This window comes from Sinohyriopsis cumingii, unplaced genomic scaffold, assembly GCF_028554795.1.
Source record: "Sinohyriopsis cumingii isolate HCF-2022 unplaced genomic scaffold, ASM2855479v2 utg000244l, whole genome shotgun sequence".
NCBI classification, from domain to species: Eukaryota; Metazoa; Mollusca; class Bivalvia; order Unionida; family Unionidae; genus Sinohyriopsis; species Sinohyriopsis cumingii.
Window position 1 is genome coordinate 645,001 of NW_028315881.1, and position 7,148 is coordinate 652,148.

Here is a 7,148-nt window from a genome sequence, read left to right on the forward strand (position 1 = left end):
TTAATGTTTCTTTGATATGTTGTAGGATTTGATTGCCACCCGATGTCAGGACATAAATCTACCATGACTAAGGAATGAATTGTCATTCAAGACCCAGGTCTATGTTTATACAGGACACAACATCCAAAATATTTTATTTTCATTACTTACATAGCTTCAGAACTATAGCCCAACCAAAACAAGTGACACTGACCTTTAACACTGGATTAAAATTGTGACATGACCTTAATAAATAAACTCAGTTCATGTTACTGTCCCGTGAATTTGAGAGCCAGGATACATACATAGATAACGTTGATCTATAACAAAACCATGGATGAAAATACCAGGATAAATGACACATTCGGAAGATGAAAAAAAAAAAACAAACATAAGTTTAATTTAATTACCTTTAATGACTTTTGAGTTATAGTCCTAAATAAATAGTCCGTAGTCTTCACATGTGAGTTTGATCTTGTTGATAGGATCATGCTACTGATATACATTATATATGTGAGTTTGATCTTGCTGATATGATCATGTTATTGATATACTTGACGTGAGTTTGATCTTGTTGATAGGATCATGCTATTGATATACTTGATGTGAGTTTGATCTTGTTGATAGGATCATGATATTGATATATTTGATGTGAGTTTGATCTTACTGATAGGATCATGCTATTAATATACATGATATATGAGAGTTTGATCTTGTTGAAATTGATATACGTGATGTGAGTTTGATCTTGTTGATAGGATCATGCTATTGATATATATATGATATATGTGAGTTTGATATCGTTGATAGGATCATACTATTGATATACGTGATGTGAGTTTGATCTTGCTGATAGAATCATGATATTGATTTATGTGATGTGAGTTTGATCTTGCTGATAGGATCATGCTATTGATATACATGATATATGTGATATTGATTTTTTTGGTAGGATCATGTTATTGATATATGTGATGTGAGTTTGATCTTCTTGGTAGGATCATGATATTGATATACGTGATGTGAGTTTGATCTTGTTATTAGGATCATGCTATTGATATACATGATATATCTGAGATTGATCTAGTTGGTAGGATCATGTTATTGATATCTGTGATGTTAGCTTGATCTTCTTGGTAGGATCATGATATTGAAATACGTGATATGAGTTTGATCTTGTGGGTAGGATCATGCTATTGCTATACGTGATGTGAATTTGATCTTGCTGATAGGATCATGCTATCGACATACATGATATATGTGAGTTTGATCTTGCTGATAGGATTATATTATTGCTATACATGCTGTGAGTTTGATCTTGCTGATAAGATCATGTTATTGATATATATGATATATGTGGGTTTGATCTTGTTGGTACGATCATGATATTGATATACATGATGTGTGTTTGATCTTGTTGGTAGGATCATGCTATTGATATATATGATATATGTGAATATGATCTTGTTGGTAGGATCATATTATTGATATACATGATATATGTGAGTTTGATATCGTTGATATGATCATGCTATTGATATACGTGATGTGAGTTTGATCTTGTTGATAGGATCATGATATTGATATACGTGATGTGAGTTTGATCTTGCTGATAGAATCATGCTATTGATATACATGATATATGTGAATTTGATCTTGCTGATAGGATAATGCTATTGATATACGTGATATATGTGGGTTTGATCTTGTTGATAGGATCATGCTATTGATATACATGATAATGTTAGTTTGATCTTGTTAGCAGGATCATGCTATTTATATATGTGATGTGAGCTTGTTCTTGATAGGATCATGTTATTGATATACGTGATGTGAGTTTGTTCTTGTTGATATGATCATGTTATTTATATACATGATATATGTGATTTTGATTTTTCTGATAGGATCATGCTATTGATATACGTGATATATATGAGTTTGATCTTATTGGTAGGATCATGCTATTGATATACATGATATATGTGTTTCTGATCTTGCTGATAGGATCATGCTATTGATATACGTGATGTGAGTTTGATCATGTTGATAGGATCATGTTTTTGATATACATGTGATTTTACAGGGGAAACATTTCATTACATGATATTTGACAACAGCTTTTGGGTGACAGTTTGTTACACGTAAACAAATTATATTGACCTGTGACTGGAGACCTTCGATAGGTCCAAACAGTGCCAGGTGACAAGATCAAGTTATGATATACTGTTATATACTAAATTTTGTTTCTGTTACTGCATTATTATTTTTGGTGCAAATTTCAGCTGAAAATAGATACAGTAATATCCACTTGTGTCCTTTAAATGAAAACCCAAACAGTGGCTAAATTGACACCCTTGTTTTACACGTGTCAAAATGCTCCAATTTATACAGCACTAATTCTATCAGACCCCGAGTCACAAATCTCATTCTTGAAGTAATTATAACCTTAATATAATTACACCAGGCTCTATATTTCTGATAAAAATTACAAAACATATTCCAGCAAACAGGCTAATCTCAGTAAACATTCCAACAAAAATAATGTTGGAAGATTTAGTACCAATATTTCACAAAGTATCCAAACACACTGACTCCACATTTTCTTTAAGAAGTTTGTAGTTAGTGGCACTTGCACAGTTTTCACAGCAAATGATTGTTTAGATAGCCATCAAATTTAGTGTAATCCAAAGCGAGATACAGGCAAATACATATAATTAGGTAAATGACAATCAATCAATTTTGCCTGTCACCCCTGTCAGGGTATAGGCCGCCCGCAAAAGATCGCCAGAGGCTTCTGTCCTGTGCCTTCCCCTCAAGCTGACTCCAGGTGTGACCCATCTTGGTGATGTCCGCCTCAAGATCGCGTCGCCAGGTGTTTCTTGGTCGTCCATTTATCCGCTTGCCTTGAGGGTTCCATTTCAATGCCTGTCTGATAATGTTGGTTAGCGGCTTACGTAGGGTGTGTCCTATCCAACCCCAGCTTCTCTTCTTGATATCGTCCTCTACCGGAAGCTGGGAGGTTCTGTGCCACAAGTTGGTGTTGCTGATGGTGTCTGGCCAGCGGATCTGGAGAATTCTTCTTAGGCAGCTGTTGATGAGGGTCTGAACTCTCTTTACGGTCGACTTTGTGGTTCTCCGCGTCTTTGCTCCATACAGTAGGACTGACTTCGCGTTGGAGTTGAACAGTCTGATCTTGGTAGTTAAGGAAATTTCTTTAGAGCTCCAGATGTTCTTGAGCTGTATGAAAACTGCTCTCACCTTTCCGATACTTGCCTTTACAACTGCGTCTCTGCCACCCTGCTGGTTGATAATGCTGCCCAGGTACGTGAAGTACTACACCTCTTCCAGGGGACTTCCCTGCAGTGTGACTGGGTTGTTACTGGCATAAATGATCTTGAGGATCTTGGTCTTGTCTTTGTGGATGTTGAGGCCAACATGTGCTGATGTGGCTGCCAGTATGTTGGTTTTGTCCTGCATTTGCTTCTGACTATGAGACAAGAGTGCTAGGTCATCGGCAAAGTCCAGGTCCTCAAGTGGACTCCACAATGTCCACTGGATCCCAGTTCTCAGCCCATTGGTGGACGTCTTCATAATCCAGTCGATGGGAAGAAGGAAGAGAAACGGCGACAGCAAGCAGCCTTGCCTCACGCCAGTCTGCACAAGAAAGCTGTCTGTGTGCTATCCTGCATGAGTGACTATAAGGAACATTCCGTTGTAAGTGTTCTTGATCAGGTTCACCAGCTTGGTTGGGATGCCGTAGTGGCAAAGAAGTTTCCAGAGTGTCTCTCGGTCCACCCTGTCGAATGCCTTCTCATAATCGACAAAGTTGATGTAGAGTGAAGAATTCCACTCCAACGATTGCTCGACTATGATGCGAAGAGTAGCTATTTGGTCCATACATGATATGTTCTGCCGGAAGCCCGCTTGCTCATCTCGTAACTGCGTGTCAACGGCCTCCTTCATCCTCTCCAAGAGGACACGGTTGAAGATTTTCCCTGGTACTGCTAAGAGTGTGATTCCCCTGTACTTTGAGCAGTTACTGTGGTCGCCTTTCTTTGGGATCTTGATGAGGTGTCCCGCCTTCCAGTCAGTCGGTATTTCTTCTTCCTCCCAGATCTTTTTAAAGAGGTGGCGTAGCATTTCCACTGAATCATCTAAGTCTGCTCTGAGGGCTTCTGCTGGGATGTCATCAGGTCCAGCTGCCTTGCCGTTCTTCAGCTGGGTTATGGCTTTCCTGATCTCGTCTCTTTTGGGATTGTCACAGCTTATGGGGAGATCTGCGTTGGCTGGGTGGATTTCTGGGGGATTTAGTGGGGCTGGCCTGTTCAACAGTTCTTCAAAATGTTCTGCCCATCTATTAATCTGGTGTTCTGTACTTGCTATGGTCTTTCCTTGGTTGTCCTTTACGGGTCTATCTGTTTTGCTGTACTTGCCGAACAGTTTCTTGGTGATGTTTAGAATTAGACTATGTGAAAAATCAAGAATACACCCATCATTATAATTGCAGAACCAGACATCGATGATGGCCTGCTTATAAATTTCATACTTCTGTCATGTCATGTCGATAGATCCACATAACAACCACGCTACGTTTGTAATTCCAAATATTAATCATAGTTGGTGATAGATTCATCCGTTGATTACCTTAACTGATACGCGGAATTATTTGTTATATTGTTGACATTCCATGCTTTGATCGGTTCCATTACGGAAATATATCATTGTCTTATATCCATTATTGAGCTGTGCGCATATAATTTTGTTATATGCATTGTTGGACTTTATGCGTACAAGTGCCGCGTTTGCTCAGCCCCAGTTCGTAAGTCGTGTATAAACTAATGTATTGTTACAAACCATGGTTTGATGTCTGAACATTGCCGCAGGCTAGAGTTAATCTCTTAAGGAAGGTTACCGTTTCCAGAGAGAAGATCCGGCATCTTGGATCGGCACAGGCTTTAGATCGAGCGACTTTCCACCTATGTGTTACAGCTTTGTCCTCAGATCAGAGGAACCGCGAGGGGAACGGAATGTGTTCCAAATCCGTCCGCACGTAGATAGACAACGAGAAAGACATTGTCCAGTAAGTTTAACTGGATCGGGTCAAAACGACATCCAATCGGAATTGAAATAGAGAGTGTGATACCAATTTCTATCCGAATTATAACTTCTAACTAGCAAGCGAAAATTTAGTCTCGCCTAGGAAGATTGCTGAGCAATATATGGTTACCCTGAGGAAGCCACTCATAATTTGGAAGTAAAACATTGAGAGGAGTTTCCTAGGAAAGACAAAACTTCGTAAAGATCATTAAGTTATTTGCTCGATTTTCGCAGAAATTTACGGCATTGTAATTGTTACTATGTGTAGTATGTATACTTAATTACTATGATAGTTTAGTATGCATAATTACCTTTGCAGTGTTTAATTTACAAGCGTTTATGAGAAATGAGTTTGAGAATTATGTAGAGAATTAAGTAGTTTGTTAGCGTGTGGTCAGAATCAATTTTATAATTCGTTGTCAGGTTACTTTGTAGTAAACTAGTGCATTTATTCATGTGATATGTTAGAATTTACACATGCTTGAATTGTGAATTTGGAAAATGGTTGAAGTGTATAAGATTAGTTAATATGGATGTGTGGATATATCAGACCATAGGTATTTTGAATAGATGTGCACTTTGTATGAGTTGTATGTAAAGAAATACGTCTGACTGCTGTGATATTGTTTAGTATAAAGGGATTAGGAATATGTTCTGATGTAACGTAATTTATTGATGTATGTATGAGAAGTAATTTATACCGTACTTTTATTACGACATTGTTTTACCATACAAGAACGTATGATTATTTCAATGTGAATGAATGCGTGACCGAAGAAATTTAATAGCCGTTATCTGATGATAAGCTGGGTTTAGTCTGAGATGAGACGGCTAAGGAAAATACTGTACAGGAAGCTTTTTGGGGAACAGAACTTCCGGTCCAGATAAGTCCCGAGTCTCTAAGAGGGGAGAAGGAAGTAAGATTAGCAGATCAGTCGGAGTCGAGAAGTCTAGTCGGTGGAGAGAGTCGAGGAGGAGGAGGAAAAGTGGTCGAAGAGGAGAATGTGGAGAAGGAGGAGGAGTATAGAGACGTCGAAGAGGAGAAGGAATTTGGAGAAAGTCGGGAGGAAGAGGAGAAAGAATTTGTGGAATAGTATAAAAAAAACACAGATGAGTAGAATACAAGGACAGGTGGAAAGCTATCTCACATTACTAATCAAAAGATTTAATAGGCTATCAGAGGGTCGAGCGGAAGGAGAGTACTTTGGAAATTTTCATCATTTGATTATTGAATTGTCATTAAAATGGTATTTGTAGAATTTCGCTTTCTTATATGTTCAATTATTTAACTGTCGGCATTGCTGACTTAGGGCTCGGAGCTTTATATCTTTCTTTCACTATTTAACTTCCAACCCAAATCGAGCCTTGGTGGGACTTCTATAATAATATAAATAAATATATGAAGCACCCCACCCCACACCTACCACAGTGACGGCATAACAACCCGTCACGCCACAACAAGCAAAGTGTCAGATTCATTCACGATTCATATGCATTATAAACATATCAGTCACGTGATCGCGTTTAAAGTTTACTCATTATCATATCTCACCCAGATCCAGTCTTGTTATTTATATTGTGACAAAACAAAAAAAGTCGACCAAGCATACATAGTTTTGCATTTTGATGGCTAACGATAACGAGATCGAAGAAGCCTGATTCTTGGTTCGATGTACGGAATTTTACCTAAAGTAGGACGCGGCACTAGTCAGGCCCTGATGAGTAACACTGTCAAGTATCCTTTACGACAAGTGGAAGACGAAACGTTCACCATTGCAGCTAGACTCAGAAACAAGATCGAAGATCACGTATTTTACATTTAGCTCTCAATCAGTTTGTTGACTAGCATCGTTCGCAATGTAGTTAACATGGAGACTATTGGTCAAAATCCTTTCCAGTTCCAGCAATGCAACGTTTCCAAGAGATAACTTACACCCACACTCAGATGTTGTGTACTAGACCTACATAACCTAACTTTGACCAGAAGAATTAATTTGATCTATTTGAAAGTACAGAACAGCTAGGTACGAAGAACATTTCGTACGACGACTGCACAGTACGTAACTGTCTGT

At 38.3% G+C, this 7,148-nt stretch overlaps 1 long non-coding RNA gene across 1 annotated transcript in view; it reads left to right on the forward strand.

Annotated features, from left to right (window-relative positions):
• LOC149774386 (uncharacterized) overlaps nucleotides 1-246 on the forward strand; it is a 3,631-nt gene extending 3,385 nt beyond the window's left edge. The window contains exon 2 of the long non-coding RNA XR_016416872.1: nucleotides 26-246. This is a non-coding gene — a long non-coding RNA (uncharacterized LOC149774386). The remainder of the gene's footprint in view (nucleotides 1-25) is intronic.
• The last annotated feature ends 6,902 nt before the right edge of the window (nucleotides 247-7,148 follow it).